Source organism: Chionomys nivalis, chromosome 1 (assembly GCF_950005125.1).
Source record: "Chionomys nivalis chromosome 1, mChiNiv1.1, whole genome shotgun sequence".
Taxonomy (NCBI): domain Eukaryota; kingdom Metazoa; phylum Chordata; class Mammalia; order Rodentia; family Cricetidae; genus Chionomys; species Chionomys nivalis.
In genome coordinates this window covers 46142090-46161420 of record NC_080086.1, presented here as the reverse complement: position 1 = coordinate 46161420, position 19331 = coordinate 46142090, and positions in this window count along the sequence as shown.

Sequence of the window (19331 nt, the reverse complement as noted above, 5' to 3'; positions counted from 1 at the left end):
TGACTGTGTTCATTGCTTTACAGAAGCTTCCCAGTTCCAGGAGGTCCCATTTAAGAAGATCAATGTGATACAAATTGGAAAAGAAGAAGTCAAACTCTCATTATTTGCTGATGATATAATAATTTACATAAGCAACCCCAAAAGTTCTACCAAAGAACTTCTGTAACTCATAAGCATTTTCAGTAATGTAGCACAATACAAGATTAACTTAAAACAATCAGTAGCCCTCCTTTACATAGATGATAAATGGGACAGGAAAGAAATCAGAGAAACATCACCCTTCACAATAGCCACAAGTAGCCTAAAATACATAACAGTAACTCTAACCAAACAAGTGGAAGACTTGTATGACATGAACTTTAAATCTTTTAAGAAAGAAATTGAAGACACCAGAAAAATGTCAATCTTACCAAAAGCAATCTACAGAGAGATTCAATGTAATGTCCATCAAAATCCCAGCAAAATTCTTCACAGATTCTGAAAGAACAGTATTAAACTTCATAAGAAAAAGCAAGATACCCAGGATAGCCAAAACAATCCTGTACAATAAAGGAACTTCTGAAGACACTATAATCCCTGACTTCAAACTCTACTAAAGAGCTACAGTACTGAAAACAGCCTGGTATTGACATGAAAACAGACAGGAGGACCAATGGAACCCAATTGAAGACCCAGATATTAATTCACACACCTATAAACACCTGATTTTTGACAAAGAAGCAAACACTATAAAATGAAAAAAAGAAAGCATGTTTAACAAATGTTGCTGGCATAACTGGACATCCACATATAGAATAATGAAAATAGACCCATATCTATCACCATTCACAAAACTCAAGTCCAAATGGTTCAAAGACCTTAACATATAGCCATCTACACTGAACATCATAGAAGAAAAAGTAGAAAGTACACTTGAATGCATTGGCACAAGAGACCACTTCCTAAATATAACCCCAGTAGCACAGACACTGAGAGAAACCACCCAAATCCTAACCCTGTTAAAAATTTGTGAGTTCCTATCTAGATATCGAGTTGATGATAAGATTATGCGAAGGTTTAACCAAGATATTTAAATTGAAACACAGATAAAGAGCAAGTAATGTTAAATATCATGAAATTCTTCTGAAGGTCACTTGGGTCTATCTAAAGAGAGGTGAACATTAGAGTTTCCACTAGATTTTATTTTATTTTTCTTATGATAAATGGATTTTACCAAAAGAAAGAAAACTCTAACTGGTCTCTAGGGAATTAGAGAAACAAACAACAAAGAAAATGTTTATTTTTTGTTTTGGTAGTGCAATTGTGAATAAACTATAATTTTCCAACCCCTGAGAAATGCTTTCTTTATTTTATTTTATTTGTAATAAAATGCAAAGTTAAAGTTATTTTATACTATATAGGAAGACTTTACCTTCAGCCAATGAAAGAAAGTGCATACCTGGGTTTACAATAGATTAATCTGACAAAATGTTCACTTTAGAAGAACAGTTTGTTTCTTTTTAAAAGATAATGCAGGACAATATCTGACCAAAAAAAAAAACCCTCAAATTATGGGCCTTTTAGATAGTTTCTTCTGCTTAAGAGCACATGAATATTAAGAGGAAAGATAAAAATAAAATTAGCACATAAAGAGTTTATTTCAAATAAGAGAATATAATTTTTCAACTAAAATGCTTCTTTCCGTAATATGTTTATGGAAAGACAAGTATATGCTGTCTGTTAAATGCATCATAATGATGGCCTTTTCTTACTCTAAATCGCCATTTTACATATATGATTAATAAGAATACATGTTTAATCTTAGGATTGGTGTGATAGCATGTATTTGTAATCAGGCACTGGGGAGGCAAAGGCATGTGTATTCCTAGGCTTCCCATGCACCCAGACTAACACACTGTGACATTGCAGGCCAGTGACAGATCCTGTGAATGAGATCCTAAGGAACACCCTTAGCTGATGTCTGTCTTCTCCATGCAAATGCTGTGCACTAGGATACACCCATGAATTTCCCCAACACACAGAAAAACAGGCATATAACATACATAGAGAATACTGAATCTACACTAAGGTCAATATTCTCATATGAAATAATACCAACATTTTGATTTACTTTTCCTACTACTCCTGGATATTAGGAATGTTAATGAAGTTAAATAGGAAAATATATTACAAATGCAAAAGAAAAACCATGAAAAAAATCACAAAGATATTTTCTGGCAATTAGTTTTAATATTGCTAAAAACTTGTATTCACTTATTTTTTTATCCATTAGATGTATAATTTCACAATGGACAACAATGAAATATTAGTGTTCATTGTATACTTCTCAGAAGCAGTTGTTCCAAATTGTGAAACAGTTTTTAAATCTGATAGACAAGGCCTTATCTCTCTAAGTTTACAGAACACAGATGAAGAATTAAAAGTCGACTCAGACCACTCACAGAACAGGTCATCAAAGTCAGGCCAAAGAGACCACAGAGAAGCAAAGGTAATATAGTTGTGCTTAAGAATGAAGTCAGGGACCAGCCTTATATATAAAAAAAATGATGAGTAAAAAGAATTTCAACAGAATATGGTTGATAGAAGAGCAAACAACTGTTCCACAAGGCTCCTAGGAGATTAAGTACAGATAGTTTTTAGTAGTCTTTCCTTATAATCCTCTTTTGTCTTAAAAAAACTCATTTTGAGACTGATGGGGAACACATTTATTTGAATTAGAACCAATATCCCAGGTAATATTATATCAAGAAAATGGTTGAGTAATCATTACCTAAAACTATGTCAGCAATAAAGTATACATTATATATACATAGATATGCACATATATAATTTAGACATTATTTTTTTCTGAAAGTCTGTCTTTTGATAACCATCAGTATATCATTCATTAGTTATCCAGATAAATCACCAGTTGAAAGGCTTAATTTCCTAAATCTTAAATTAAGATAGAAAGAATGACTTAGGATTTTATGCAAAGAATTAAAAATGACTTGTGAATAGTTCCTAGCACACAGTACAAACATGCAAAATAATAATTCAGTTTTTTCCTTAATTAAAAGAAATGGATCACCATGTAAGAACAATTAGCAGAAAAAAATCAGTTAATTTTTCAATATAACTTTAAAATCCACATTATTATAACTCATATTTGCTACAAAATCATTATAAAATATTTTCTAATTTTTGTGAAAAGATTTAGATGGTAATTTGATGAGGTAGATTTGCATGCATAATAATTTTATGATAGCAGAAGACAAATAGTTCATTGTAAAATTGTTGACATTCAATATAATGAAAGTTGAGTCTTGAACAGAGACTCAAATAATACATGGAAGAAATCATATGATGTGGATAAGAATCAAGCTGTATTTAAAGTACACAGTCTTGTGAGTATCTGAGTAAAAACTTTCTAAGGATATTCATGTTCTAATCCACAGAACATGTTAATAAGTTTGCTTGTTCATTAGAATAGACTTTATAGATGTGGTTAAGTAACATTTAGAGATCATAAGATTGTCACAGGTTGTGTGGACTATCACAAGTAGCCAGATAGCAGCAGTCTTTAAAAGTAGGAGATTTAATAGCAGAATTTCAGACAATAGAGGCAATAAGCTAAGACAATGGAAAGAAGAGTCATATCTAAGAGCCAAGAGATGCAGGAAACTAGAAAACACAAGAAATAGATTTCTCTCCAAAGTCTCCTGAAGGATGCTGACTGGCCAACACCTGAATTTTTGACCATCAGAATAAAAATTAATAAATCCCTCCATCTGAAATCATTGATTTGTGGTTATGTACCAGAGCAGCTATAAATATATCTGTGTCTCAATGAAATTACCCAAAGGAAGAATAATAAAAATGACTGATATCACTCTAGCTACTCAAATTCTTAATCAGAAAAGCTTTTCTTAGCAGTCAAAGGTGGTGAATGAAAGAGGCTCATGAGTGCTTAGAATAAATGATTGATGAGCAAAATGATCAATACTAAAAAGGACATTTTTATGACCCCTTGTAAGGCTTGAGCAACACTTCAGACGAAGAGGAGAAAAGGAAAGAATATACAATGTGGACTAGGTAAAGGGCTACAAAATATTTTCTACAGTGGATGACAAGATTTTGTAAACATAATCTCAGAACAGCTGAGTGACCTGCACTATACCTACACAAGTCTTGGCCTGTCAATAGCCACTCATTCTTAGCTTGGGGAGAGGACTATAGGTTCCTCTAATCCCTCCTGCTGAAATGTTGCCTCCTGATGGCTTTGGAGGGAAGACAGTAATTGTTTTAGTTGTGTAACCAAGGCAGAGCTCAGCAGGCTCCAAGAAGTATCTCCAGTCTTTGGCTGACACAGTCCTAATTCAAATCAATGTGTCATAAAACACAACAGGAAAACACGAATGTGGGAAAGTGACCTATTGAGAGGAGGTATTAATTTCAACAGATAGAATCTAGGGTGTACAAAATTGCCAAAGAACAAAACTAAGCAATAACAAAAATTACTGAAAAGAGACTGAATAATCACAGATTGTTAAAGAAAACATGTGCTATATACTTTGATTTTGCATTGCAAAGTATTATAATTTCATTTATTATATGATTATGTGCAATTTCAAACAATAAATTATTGTCATAGGACTAGGAAATGAAGCTGGGATAATGCACATGCAAAAGCTCTGAGGAATTTCCAGGATAATATGGAAAGATCATAGCTAGAGTCATTATTTTTATATCTATTTACTGGTGAAGTCTTCCTGTTCTAACTTCTACCTCAGGTGGAAGTCAGCTCTTTATTTTATATGTCTATTGTTGTGGAATAAGGGTTGTTTTATGTTAGTGTCTTTTGGATAGTTATGCAAGCACACACCTTTGCAGAACTGTCAAACTCACATCACTGTAGGACAATTCTGTATGTGCTTGAAAACCGTACAAAATTGTATCAGCTGTTAACCCAAAGTCAGCACCGCCCCTATCGTATGTGATTAAACAGTCTGTTATATTTTGCCAAATCTTTCACTATTTCCTTTCTACAGTTTGAAGTCATAGTCTTCTTGTTTGACCCTTATCCATGAAAGCAGAGTTTTTTGGTTGAAACAATAGCACCACTGATAGAAGCAAATGACAAGACATCTTCTGAAAAGGGAGGAAAACTGCCAATCTCCATCTTACCCAGTGCCCAGAGTGCAGATTGAAAAAGAAAGATATTTGTGTTGACTTAGGGGAATTGAGCCTGTGGACGTATTGCTTTAGGGGAATTTTGTTGTATTTTTAATTCCCTGACCTGGGTAGCTCCAATCAAACAAAATTTTATTCTTTTCTCTTGTGCTCCAGATGGAAGAAAATGTAAACAGCTGTCCAGACAATGATGAAGCCTTTTCTTCCACATTCTTGCATGTCATTATGTTGTAGATTTACTTTTTCAGCAAATTGAAACCTCGAAAACCTAGTAATCAAATGTTCTCTCTCTCCTTCTCTTTATGTTCCAACGCTCATCAATTGCTTACTCTCAGCAATACTTCTCTGAAGATGAGGCAATGATGAGTATGCATGCTCATTATCATATTTGCTCTCATCAGTATCATATAGCATTATGTTGTTTACAATAATGAGCTGCTGGAGGCAATTCTGTAAACACAGCAGTGTGATTGCCTGCATGGTGAAAAGGAAGCCATTGCTGCGGGTGGCTATAGGTGCATGCTGGCCTGACTACCATGCTGTGACTGTTGACTTTGATTTCAATTTAAGGATATAATAATAAGCCAAGTAATATTTCTTAGGTTACAGAGTATATGCGAAAGAAATCACAATTCTTTCAAATTAGGAAATTAGGAAGCTTAAATAAAGCTAGTGGAAAGATTATTTTGTTGTTTTGGAGTAGTTTTTGCATCAATGAAATACTATATTCACTTAAGAATAAATACAGTACACTTTCAAAGTAAATATACTCTAGGAATTAGGAATTTTCTTTCCTTCTTTTACTGTGTTTGTGTGTGGCATGAGTTCATTTATGTATACTGGACTAGTGCTACATAATGTGCACACCTAGAGAATAAAAACTATCAGGACTATTCTTGATGCTGTCTACCTTATTTGTTGAGGTGTGGTCTTCAGTCAATCCTAGAGCACACAAATTCAACTAGTTTCCTTGCTATCTGGCTCCAAATACTGTCTGTCTGTGCCTTCAGAGGATGGAATAAAAGGTGGTCTTCTATGCACACCCAGCATTTGTATGGGTTCTGCCATTGAACTCTAGTCTTATTGCTTGTGTTACAGGTGCTTTAGACACTGAGCCTTCACCCCAGCACAAACACACAAAAATAATTTTATCCACAGGTTCTTCTCATATTTCTTGAATATAAGTATCAAAAAATAAACAATGTGAACTGAAGAGACCTATGATGTGTATATAAATGTCATTTGGGTTTTCCTTACCTTAGGGAGGAATAAAAATGCATCCAGAGATCTACAAATAGGTTTTGGTTTAAAAAAAAATTCTCCAGGCCGGGCGGTGGTGGCGTACGCCTTTAATCTCAGCACTCAGGAGGCAGAGGCAGGTGGATCTCTGTGAGTTCGAGGCCAGCCTGGTCTACAAGAGGTAGTTCCAGAACAGGAACCAAAAGCTATGGAGAAACCCTGTCTCAAAAATCCAAAAAAAGAAAAAAGAAATTCTCCAGAAGCAAATGAAGGGTTTTTGAAGACAATAAAGAGACAAGAGTAGTAAGTGGTGAGATGGACAGATGCAAAGGTAGCAATGCACAATAGTCATACAGCTGACTTCACTGAAAGTTTTTTTGCTCTTCAGGGGGTAATTTTGAGTTTAATAGAGTTGTTATTTCTTTTGTTGACATTAGAATGTGACCACTTTTTAAAATGTATATTAGCACAAATTTGTGATTACTTCCAAAACCTAAGATTTTTTTCCCCATGGGGAAATTGTGAGGAACTATACACTGTACCTCCCGATCAAGAACTGACAGCCTCAGGGGTGCAGAAACCTTAATTTGAAGCAGTGACAGTATTTATTGATAAAATTAGCTACGTGTTAACCTGTAGGGATTGTAGGAAATAATCTCTTCATTAATATAATGGATGATTAGACTTTCTGTCTGCTTTCTAATTTAGGAGAAGTTAGGGATTGGATAGAACCTTTAGGACTTTTGTCAGGCATGCACATCTGGAAGGCCATATTGCCTCTAAGGGCAGCTCTATAGAACTCCATGATCTCTTCTGACCTCCTTGGGCACCTGCATGCTCTCTCTCTCTCTCTCTCTCTCTCTCTCTCTCTCTCTCTCTCTCTCTCTCTCTCTCACACACACACACACACATACTCCCACATGCACAATCACATATTCACAAATTCACACATACTCACACACATATACACAAATAAAAAAAACCCAAAATGTTCCTTAAATAATAGCTTGGGTTTTGAAATAAATGGAGAATATGCTCATTTAACTTTTTATTTATTTATATTACTGTGTGCACATGTGTGTATGTGTTCATACAAACACATGAGCACACGTCTCCACATACAACGACAGGTGTATGGAGATCAGAAATCAAATTTGTGGAGTTGATTTTCTCCTTCCATCCTTACTCATATTCCAGAGATTGAATTCAGTTTCAGGATTGAGCAGCAAACATTCTTAACTAGATTAACCATCTCTCCAGCCCTAACTTATGGTTGTTGACTAGACATTATTAAGATAAGACAAATGCATATGTACCCATAACCCTTTTTGTTTTGCTCTATCTTTTGTGATTGTGTAAGGAAGGATTGAATTCTCATTGTTACTTTATGGCCAGAAGATGAACACATGAATTAGATTATAAAAGCCAATTTTCAGTGATCAATGAGAGCTCAAGCATGTCTGGTTTAAGAGCAATGAAAACATTTGTTTTTCAAGTATACTCGTATCCTTACTTTGATAATTGATTCTTGCTATTTTATTCCTGTACTTACATTCTATTCTCTAATTTTTAGATGGTTATGACAAATGACTTTCCTGTCACATATGACATTCTGGTCAGCTCCTAAAGTGGCTTCTGTAATTGGTCTGTACAAACCTGTTTTGGAGGCTCATGCATTACCCATCAATAAGTATTCTCTTGTATTTGTAAGAGGTTATTTCAGACATGCTGGAGCTATTGTGACTGGCAAAGTTTGCTGTTTTGAATGTCATACTGGCTACTTTTGTACACATAATTCATGAATTCTGTGGGGAAACCCATGTACTACAGCTTCTCATGAGAATAGACTGAGGTTACCTTGGGGACATTTAGATTTTTGTTTTTGTTTGTTTGTTTTGCCTTATTTTGTTAACCTGATTACCCTTTGTCTAGGAAACACATACCAAATGGAATACAGTCATATGTGCTAAACATAAGAAGTACATTCTGACAAAGGCATAATTGGACAGGCTTATCTTGTTGGGTATCATGTTCTCTCTAAGCTATAGAGTTGTGATGTGGGAGAGTCTTCTGTTTTGTGTTGATTTCATTGGTTAATAAAGAAACTGCCTTGACCCTTTAATAGGACAGAAAATTAGGTAGACGGAGTAATCAGAACAGGATGCCGGGAGAAAGAAGCCAAGTCAGGCAGTTGCCATGATTCTCCTCTCTGAGGCAGATGCATGTTAAGAATCTCCCTGGTAAGCCACCAGCTCATGGTGCTACACAGATTATTAGAAATGGGTTAATCAAGATGTGAGAATTAGCCAATAAGAGGCTAGAAATAATGGGCCAAGGAGTGTTTAAAAGAATACAGTTTCCATGTAGTTATTTCGGGTAAAGCTAGCTGTGCGGGAGCTGGGTGAAGGGAAGCAGCCCGCAGCTCCTACTACAGAGTTGCATGGTATAGTTTAATAACTTTATATGGAATCTTGGTGTAATTAAAGACATACTAAATAGGAGATGTATGGAGCTGATATGGTATGTCATTTGTCAGAAATCTCATGGAAAACAAACAGATTATAATTAATGATAAAAAAATATAGTATACTAAACACAAATAAATAACATGGTCATTTTTCATTGTGGTGGTTGGAAAAACAATTGTCCATAAACGGAGTGGCAATATCAGGAGGTGTGGCCTTGGTGAAGGAAGTGCCTTCTGATAAAGATGTAGCCAGGACCATATTCGCCTGCAAGCTGCCATGTTTTACCTTGATGATAATGGTCTGAATCTCTAAACTGTAAGCAATCCACCCCAGTTAGATGTTTTCCTTTATAAGAGTTTCTGTGGTCATGGTGTCTTTTTGCAACAGCAGAATCCTATAGAAAATCATCATCACATTTTATATATTATATATTATTGTATGTACAATGTACAATTTTTATGTTTATGTGTTTGATATGTGTGTCTACATTTATTTGTGTGAATTTAGGGTAAACAGATGTGCATACATATGTAGATCTGCATTTGGAGTATAGAACTAGACACCAAATATCTTTAAACAATCTTTACCTTATTGGTTTTTTTAGACAGGTTCTCGCATAATCCTGGAACCTATGGATTCCCCTGAGCTTGATGTTGTTTTTGTTTTTGTTTTTCATGATTGCTGTGGATCCAAACTCAGTTGCTCATGCTTTGTAGCAGACACTTTATTAAGAAAGACACCTTCTGAACCCTTGGTTAGAATTTATAGGACCATAAAGACATTTTTGATAATAATTAGCATATAACTGATACATCATCCTCCAGTGTTATGATATTCACAACTAATAGAAACCTGGTAGCTATGGTGTTGTCATGTGGTATATCAAAGAAGTATATTTGAATCCAGGAACTGAGTCTTCTTTGGGGGAAATATAAGCTAAGTAAATGTATCTACTAATACTAGAGCAATGTCTGAAATGTATCAAATTCAGTTATACTGAATGAGATGTAAACAACGATCACGTCTGCAGCATTTTTGACTAAATGGTATAATGTTCTGTTGTCTGAGGTATCTGCCCTGCCCAGTTCCCACAGTCATTAAGTCCCAAAGAAATCACGCAGAGACCTACATTAGTTATAAACTGTTTGGCCTATTAGCTCAGACTTCTTATTAATTCTTATAACTTATATTAACCCATTATTCTTGTCTATGTTAGCCACATGGCTTGGTACCTTTTTTGGCAAGGCAGTCACATCTTGCTTGCTCTGTGTCTGGATCAAGACTGCAGACTGCAGAGTGCTGAATCCTCTTCCCAGAATTCTCCTGTTCTCATTACCCCATCTCTTCTTTCTGCCTGGTTGTCCTGCCTATACTTCCTGCCTGGCTATTGGCCAATCAGCATTTTATTAAACAAGTATAAGAAACAAATGTTTACAGCATAAAGCCATTGTCCCACAGCACTACCCCCCTTTTTTTAAAGAACAAGAACTCTGAATCTAATATTCTTTGTTTAGCTTTTCTCCTGACCATTATCCATAACAACGTGTAACCAACATTCTAAACAGAGGAAAATATCTATTTTTTGAGAATGTGGGTGTAGTTTATCTAAGCTACTTTCTGCTGATTGGGGGTGCTGACAATCTGATGGGGATCTAAAGAAAATTTAGAATTATGATCAAGTCATGACTAGAGTATCCAGTCTAGTCATGATCATATCAGGCAGCAGTCGTGAATCTGAGTGGAGAACTCAGACATCTTGGCCATCTCTTCCTACGTAAGATTTCTCACATGGTCTTCCTTGATCAAACCTAATTTTCCTTAATTCAGAATGAATCCACAGCCTCTCATTTCCTGTGGAAACAAGAAAAAAACCTCTTCTCCAAAGTAACACCTTTGACATCAATTTTGAAGTAAAGGTATTTTCAAAATATCTATCTTGGATTATTCAGCAGCATGTATAAACATATCTTTCAGCAGCTGTTGCTCCTTCCTCAGCATTCAAACAATTCAAGGAGAATATAATAATATAAGGTATCCAGATTCTCTGTGTTTTTTCCATCTTTCCATGGCTTTATTTTATTTTATTTTCCAAATTTAAGTTTATTTTAAACTCTATTTCTGTTTTTTAATTTTTGGCTTTTGAGATAGGGTTTCTCTATGTATCTTTGTCCTGGAATTCACTCTGTAGACCAGGCTGTCCTTGGACTCACAGAGATCTGCCTGCCTCTGCCTACAAAGTGCTAGGATTAAAGGTGTGTGCCACCACACCTTGAACAGGTCTGCCTGCTTCTGTCTCCCAAATCTTTGGATTAAAGGTGTGTTCCACCACACCCAAATACTCTTTCTTTCTTTTTTATTTTAAGGACTTTAACCTCTTTTTTTCCTTTTCTCTCCCAAGCCTACATATATTTTAAACACACTGTCAAAGTATATGGGCTTTTTCTCTGATGGCTAGGATTAAAGCTGTGCCTTTGACAGTTGGATCTAGCCCATTCCTTAGCTTTCTGAGATACTCATGTCAGAGGTACTGGTCAGAGCTATGTTTATTGTCACAACTCTATGGCATTTCTAGATCCATGCCACCACCAAAAAGCATGTTGGTCAGCTTTTCATCAACACCATTTAAGTGTTTTGTGGCAGAACCTCTTAAAAGTGCTGCAAGGTTTTGCAGCTAAAGCTGAGTCAGGAAGCCTCTCTTAAATGACAGCATTTGCCTCTAGCAAGCAGAGCACCATCCAAGTAAGTGCTGCTATCATTAAGCCATGCTTTATTCTTTTCTGTCTAGAATTACTTCCCCAGCTCTCTCAGGCTTTATGTGGATGCAGTTGTCCATTTGGTCTCCATTCTGTTATCTGAGGTTTATATCCTGCCTGGTTCCCACAGCCATTAAGTACCAAAGAAATTACACAGAGGTCTACATTAGTTATAAACTGATTAGTCTAGTATCTCAGACTTCTTATTAACTCTTATAACTTATATTAGCCCATTATTCTTGTCCTGTGTTAGCCACATGGCTTGGTACCTTTTTTGACAAGGCAGTCACATCTTGTTGTTCTGTGTATGGATCACAACTGCAGACTGCAGAATCCTCTTCCCAGAATACTGCTGTTCTCATTACCCTGCCTCTACTTCTTGCCTGGTCACCCCACCTATACTTCCTGCCTAGATCCTGGCCAATCAGCATTTTATTAAACAAGTACAAAAAACAAATGTTTACAGGGTAAAACCATTGGCCCACAGCAGAGTACTGTTTGTTATAGAGTTTAAATTCATTGATTGATTCCTTGAGATTAGTTTTCAGTGGGGAAAAAAAATAGTGCCCTTTTGCCAAGTCTTGGAAGTGCCATTGTCATTTTCTTATCTGTTTTGTTTTCACTTTTATCTCCACATGAGAAAGTCAATTTGAAAAGTGATCCACTTATCTGATATGAAATCTAGCCAAGTTGCAAGAACAATAAGGAGAGAGAGAGAAGACAAGAAAGAAGAAGAAGAAGAGAGAGAGAGAGAAATGAAATGGTGCAATTAAATGATAGCTATCATTTATGCATGATAATTAATTGGAAAGTACAGAGGAAAGATTGTTGTTGGGTGTTTTTTGTTTGTTTGTTTAAAAGACTTCAGAGATTAAACCTTCTTTCCATCTTTTTCTCAAACACACTCAAGTATCTCCCATCATTTTGACAAGGAGTTGTCTTGTTAAAGAGCTTGCAATTCCATTACAGATAAGCTCCAAATATTGATTTGTTCCTTTTATTTCCTTCCTCTGAGATAGGATGGTAGAGGTAAAAATTCTCAAATCTGTTCTGCATGGAAGCATAGAATTGGTCCAGACAAGAAGTGTTTAGATCCTTAAAGAAGGAATTTCACTGACATTCTATCCCACTAGATGTTGCTCTGGAGTCTAGAACAAAGTTTATTTAAAGGAGACTGAAGAACAAAAATAAGCAATGAATTCTATTCTAGAATGCAGCAAGTGTTACAATGTTCAGCAATTATACTTCATACTGAAAAAAATGAGTTTCAACAATGGACAATATCTAAGTCATGTTCTTCCTCAACAGACAGATGTGAATGCATAGACACAGAAGGAAATGTCAGTCAGGCATCAGAAGGAAATACTGAATAATAGAGAATTCTTTGCATGTACTTTATAAGCACCTCACAGTGCAGTTTTCTATATGAAATACTTAGTATGAGTTTTTCTAGGTAAATCAGACACCTATACAAATAAAAACAGTGATTTTCCCTTTAGTCTCTCAAATCTGTATCATATTGAATAAGCTAGAATGATATTCACAGAATAAACTAATGAGCAAGTAGGTGAGAAATTTACAAGATTAACATACATTTGACTGTACATGAGTGTACCAACTCCTTTGGAGCCACTCCAACCTTGATGTACTTTTCTCCCATGCTTTCGTCTCTGTACACATTCTTATGTTTCTGTGGACCATTCCAACATTCTGTTGCTTCTTTTTTGCTTCAGAACCTGTCCAGAAAGTCTCCTCTGTTGACCGTGTTTTTAGCTCATTACGTCCTCATCAGGTCTCATCTATTTTTAGACCCTGCCCCTAAACCAAAACATTGTATCCTCAGGATCTTAAAAGTTAGTCTTGAGCATCTGGATTCACAATCAGTTTGTCATTTTTCATCAGCGATTTAAACTTGACTATAGAATATTTTATGTGATAACAGATTGATGTGAATTTTTCTTGTTTTAACACTAATGAAACAACATTTAAATAGATAATATAAAAGTGAAATAATTAACTAATGATTTCCAACTGTATGAATGTCTAACTTAGTCAAATACTCCAAAGTAATTCGCATTTTTCTTTCACAGCAAAATTTTTTAATTTGTTTAATTTTAAAAAAATTAATCAAGTAACTACACTGAAGAAATAAAATTAGTGTTCTCTGTGCTTGACACCAAAATACTGAAGAAAATTTTAACCAATAATGTCTTCATCAAAAAGTTATGTCTATAATGGCATCTAAAATTGTTGTGCTCTTCCTGTGCATTCAGAAGTGTCCCATCACTTCTATTACAGAGCTTAAGTTAATAGTATTCTGGTTGAGACAAGATAAAATAATCAAGTAGAATTTTTTGTTTTGTTTTGTTTTGTTTTGTTTTGTTTTGGTTTGGTTTGGTTTGGTTTTTCAAGACAGGATTTCTCTGTAGCTTTGGAGCCTGTCCTGGAACTCCCTTTGTAGACCAGGCTGGCCTCGAACTCACAGAGATCCACCTACCTCTGCCTCCCGAGTGCTGGGATTAAAGGTGTGAGCCACCACTACCCGGCTTCAAGTAGGATTTTTAAAGCATATATGTAAGTTTTTCACATTTGTATTACTTATATATGTAATACATATATACAAAATACAAGTTAATATATATGTTGTGATTTATTATGGTATATTTGTACCACAGCACTAATTATATATTTATATAATATACTTGACATAAATATATCTTGCAGTATATATCTATTATACTATATGTGTAAATATATATAGATGTTTAAATAAATATAAATGTTTAAAATTTATATAGAATTGATGTGAAATAAAACAAAGAGGTCTAGGGAAATGATGTGATGGGAAAAGTGTTTGCTACAGAACCCTGAGAACCTCAGCTCAGATCTTCCGCTCTCACTGACTAGAAGTTGAAATAAAATAGTAGGCTCTATGTTGTGCAAGATGCTGTATCAAAAAAAAAGTCACAGCAATAATTAAAGAAATCATGAAAAGAAGTGAGGCATGGGAGACATGGGAAAATAATGATGGAGGAAAGAAGGGGTGGGTGGAAATGTGATAAATACAGTTCTCATGTATCAAATTGTCAAAAATATTTTAAATTAAAAATTAACAAAATGGAGACCAATAGGAAAAGAATTATTACCATATATGAATTTACATATTCACAAATGATGCCCTTTCTCCATCTTCCCTCCCTTCCTCCCTTCCTCCTTCTTATAGATGTATTCTAATAAGTGAATAAAATGAAGTGAGATCACAGAATCCTCCATCACACATAAGAGCTGTTACTTCAATACATTTGCTGTTAAATTCTTCGATATTCTACACGGTGATTTAATCATATTAAAACCAACCTTTAACACATTATGGAAAGCATCTTGAATAAACAGTTATTGTATAGTTAGTATTAATTTCACATGCCTCATGAATTTCATGGGGGACAAGTTTTTTATTCTCCTACTTCAAAGGATCACGGCTGTTCTTTTTCTGGCTTAGACTTTTAGGGATAACTGAAATTCCATCCTAAACAAAGTACTATGTGGTGGCAAGTTGAAAGATGGACATAAATTTCTTACTAAGTTACTTTTGGATAAGAACAGAGCTTTCCAACCTTACTAGAGCTCTGCAGCCTTTTTTGATTTTGCTTCAAGTTCTTCTAGTAAGCTTTCAGATTTCCTTATCACTGGACATGATCTGCTTTTCTTTGAGATTAACACCTTTTAATATTAAGAAACTGTGATATATCTTGGTTTACCAACAAAAATCAACCTCAAGAAATCTTAATCACTTAGTGAGCACTGATCACGTATTATATTGCATGCTTGAAATGTAGATATAAATGATACCACCTTCACAATTATGAAATTCACAGGAGATATTTAGATTTACGAATAAGTAAATTAATATGATATGATATTGGCTTAACTTTTGATAATAATATTTTTTGTTTCATCTGTAATTTTCCTAACAAAATATCATAGATGCAACCATCAAAAACAAAGTATTTCTCACAGTTCCAAGACAGCAATAACAAGAGGATATGCACCATTAGGTCCTAAGGAAGGGTATGTTCTTTTTTTTTTTCATAAAGATTCATTTATTTATTATGTATACCGTGTTCTGTCTGCATGTATGCCACCAGACCAGAAGAGGGCACCAGATCTCATTATGGTTGTGAACCACCATGTAGTTGCTGGGAACTCAGGGCCTCTGGAAGAGCAGGCAGTGCTCTTAATCTCTGAGCCATCTCTCAAGCCCAGGAAGGGTATGTTCTGTGCATTACCCAGTTGAACTCCTTCTATGTCAGTACACAGCAGATATGGAAAGAAAGCAAGGCAGTAAAAGACATAAAGAGAGAAAAAAACAGGAATGACACATGTTCCTTCTTCTTAATAACAAGGCCAAAATCTTGTACAATTAGCATACTGCCCTTATGATCTAATTAATCTTAATTATCCCTTAATGACTCTGTCTCCAAGGTCATAGTTGACTGGTTGCAAGTATCAAATCTTTCTTCACTCTTTAATCTCCTGGTTACAGTTAATGGCTTCACACAAAGCCAGTGCACATGATACTAGATTACAAAACTAGAGATCCAGGTAGAGCTTATTTCTTGAAGTTTTCTGCCCTTTGCAACACTGCCACCACAGTACCACACCAGCTTGACTATGTTGTTTAGGATCAAATCCTGAATAGGAAATACTATTTATAGGAATAGGAATAGAAATACTGTTATGGACAATCTAGAATAGGAAATACTCCCCATTCTCGCTAAAGAGCAGGTGAGAAGAAACTCTGTCTTGGGCCTAAATTGCTGGTCTTGTGTTTCTGCCATCCCATGTGAATACTATATTGTTCTGATACTTATCTTCCAGAACCTGAATGATATTGGACCTCACAGTCTTGATGAGAGGTAGTTTTGATAAGAATGAGAAGGACAAAGATACAAGGCTCAGTCATGGGTCTGGCATTGGATTTTTATTAGCAAGGATATGAGAGAGTGAGAATTATTCCCTATTCTGGCTAAAGAAGTCTTGAATTTTGAGAGACAGAAATAGCCTGAAGACGTGTGTCAGTGTAAAAGATGTCCTTATATGGGTGCTGCAAAGGCTAATGAAATTAAAGAAAAAGTCCCAGTACTTTCTCAAATTCGCAGTTGTACAATCTTATGGGTTCTGTGTTCTGAAATTCTTTGACAGTAGATCAGTAGGACAGACATGTTTGAGCAACCTCTACTTTCCACAGCTCCTTAGTAGCAGATCTAGGCAACAAGGCTTCACTGCTGGGTAAATGCTATATTCATTACTACAGAACTTTGACTACCTGCCAATGACTGTGCTGCCTCCCAATTTCCTAAAGTTTAGACTCTGTTTGAAATTTTGTGGTCATTATACTTTGGGTGAGCAACGTTAGTTTGACTTCTTTTTCCTTTCCTTGTGTCTTTTAGCATCATCTAGGCCATGGTAATGTTTTATGGTCATTTGCTTGTGAAATATCTTGGTTCTGCCTGCCTAGGTAAATGTTTTGCTTGGCTAGTAGAATGCCTAACATAATTGTTTAATTGTTTTGTTTTTTTTGTTTTTTTGTTTTTAGAAATATTTTAGTACTATCCTAAAATTCTGCCAGGGAGTTAGCAAGCAGAGACTTTGAGCTACTTTTCCATTTCTCTATTTTAAATGTTGACCTTTTGTTTCATTAGAATTAGTTTATGATACAGGGTCAATTTGATGTTTCTTTCAGCTAGTCCTGTTAGCAATCCAAACATTTGAGAGTTAATTCTAGAACTTTCCCAAGACTGAGCAATGTAAAAATATCTAAAAGTGGTTTTGTAAAATGCAAATTAAAACAAGCTTCTATATGTCAGATGCCCATCCAACTAGTATGTGAAATGGCATTGTCTTAACATTTGGGACTATAATCTTAAGGGAAAAATAGAAATATTGAAGTTCATTTACATGTATATGGGAAATTATTATAATCCATTCTTTCAGAGCTATAGACTGAATTGCTACTGATTTGTCTCATGACAAAATTATGCAATTTTCACTCTTTCCTATGTTTTGAGTAATGTATTATAATTTTTTAGAATTTTTTTCTGACAACAAAATTTCTTGTAATAATGCTTTTTGTACTTTGGTTTTCATAAGTAATTTAGAAATAACTGTTGAAAACAAGTAAATTAGGTCTTGATGAATGGGGTAATCATATATAAATATCTTTTTCATTTACCTCTGAGTAGGAATGTTATATGATAGAGATAAAATGAGTCATTCCTAAGACAATTGAAATATAGAGACATCAGTTGCTAAATATAAACTCAAGTACCCTTGTTTCAGAAATTCTATAAAAATACCTGTAATCCTAGTACTAGAGGATGCTGAGGCAGAAGGATCAGAAATTCATGTACCCTGGACTAGAAAATGAGAAAAAAAATGGATTTTATTTTTTGCAGCATAAAGTCTTTAGGAAATATAAAATACCTCATCTTAAGATACCGTCCGATTCAGAATAAAGGTTGAATGTAAAAATTTTAGATAGCTGTGATTCAGGGAAGAATGGTATTTTCAGAGTTACATATTAAGTAGTGAACTTAGAATCATAAAAAGATGAATACTTTCTGAGAGGATGGAGTGGTCTTCAAATATTTGGGATAATATATAGTAACTATTCAGTCTTTTTAAAATTTTATTGATTTTTATTGATCCCTACATTTTCCTCTGTTCTTCTCCCTGTCTCTCTCCTCCCGTTCAGTTCTCTCTCAAGGTCCTCATACTCCCAATTTACACAGGATATCTTGTATTTTTCTACTTCCCATGTATATTAGAACTATGTATATCTCTCTTAGTGTCCTCATTTTTGTAAAAGCTCTCTGGGATTGTGACTTGTGGGCTGGTTTTCTTTGCTTTATGTTTAAAAACTACTTATGAGTGAGCGCATGTGATACTTCTCTTTCTGTGTCTTGGTTACCTCATTCAAAATGATGTTTTCTAGCTCTATCCATTTTCCTGCAAAATTCAAGATGTCGTTTTTTTGTTGTTGTTTTTTTTGTTTGTTTTGTTTTGTTTTCTGCTGTGTAGTACTTCATTGTGTAAATGCACCACCTTTTCCTTATCCATTCTTAGGTTGAGGGGCATTTAGGTTATTGCCGGGTTCTGGATCTGAAAAACAATGCTGCTATGTACATAGTTGAGCACATGTCCTTGTGGCACAATTGCACATCCTTTAAACTTGTATGACAAGAACTTTTAATCTTTGAAGATAGAAATTGAAGAAGACACCAGAAAAGCTGGAAAGATCTCCCATGCTCTTGGATAGGTAGAATAACATAATAAAAACGACAATCTTACCAAAATAATCTACAGATTCAATGCAATGCCCATCAAAATCCAAGCAAAACTTCACACAGACCTCGAAAGAACAGTACTCAACATAATATGAAAAAGCAAAACCCCAGGATAGACAAAACAATCCTGTACAATAAAAGAACTTCTGAGGCATCACAATCCCTGACTTCAAACTTTACTACAGAACTGTAGTACTGGAAACAGCCTGTTATTGACATAAAAACAGACATGAGGAGAAATGGAATTGAATTGAACACCCAGATATTAATCCACATATCTTCAAACACCCAATTTTTGACAAAGAAGCAAAAAATATAAAATGGGATAAAGAAAGCATATTTAACAAATGGTG